Source organism: Dipodomys spectabilis, unplaced genomic scaffold (genome assembly GCF_019054845.1).
Source record: "Dipodomys spectabilis isolate Male_0828 unplaced genomic scaffold, ASM1905484v1 ptg000098l, whole genome shotgun sequence".
NCBI classification, from domain to species: Eukaryota; Metazoa; Chordata; class Mammalia; order Rodentia; family Heteromyidae; genus Dipodomys; species Dipodomys spectabilis.
Genome location: NW_024870775.1, coordinates 4496414 through 4497058, shown reverse-complemented (window position 1 = coordinate 4497058; position 645 = coordinate 4496414). Strand labels below are relative to the sequence as shown.

Here is a 645-nt window from a genome sequence, read left to right as displayed (position 1 = left end):
CTTTCTCTTCAATCTCAAAGTGTGTTAGACCTCAATTGCAATGATAATGATGTATCTCCATGTTCTCTAGATAAAGGTTTGACTTCTAGCCCATGGTGAATTTTAGGAGGTGGTAGAACTTTTAGAAGGTGGGCTTAGTGGGGCAAATTTAAGTCATTGAAGGTGAACCCTTAGAAAGGTATTGAGACTCTGCCCTTTTATGGCTCTCTGTTTCCTGGCTGCTATGAGATGGACATATCTCCTTTGCTATGCAATCTCATTGAGATATTCTGACTTATACTTGCTTAGGCAGCACATATACTAAACTTGGAATAAAACAGAGATTACCATGACCACCGCATAATGATGACATGCAAATTCATGGAGCATTCCATATTTTTGAGAAAGATGGAAGGTGTTACATGGAGCAAGATGCATTGTACTCATAAGTTGATTTGTTGAGTTAAAATCCCACTGTATAGCTACTACTACAACAACTACTACTGATATTCTGCTTTACTAGAGCCCAAAGCAAACATCATCAAATTACCATGGGATAAAACCTATAAATCTATGAATGATACAAAACAACCCTTTTTCTCCTAATAAGTTGTTTATCTCAGGTATTTGTCACAGAAATGGGATGCTATCTAACATCAGGAAGTT

At 37.1% G+C, this 645-nt stretch overlaps 1 pseudogene; it reads left to right on the top strand.

Annotated features, from left to right (window-relative positions):
• The first annotated feature begins 280 nt into the window (after positions 1-280).
• On the top strand, positions 281-380 carry LOC122113913 (annotated as a pseudogene).
• Positions 381-645: the final 265 nt, after the last annotated feature.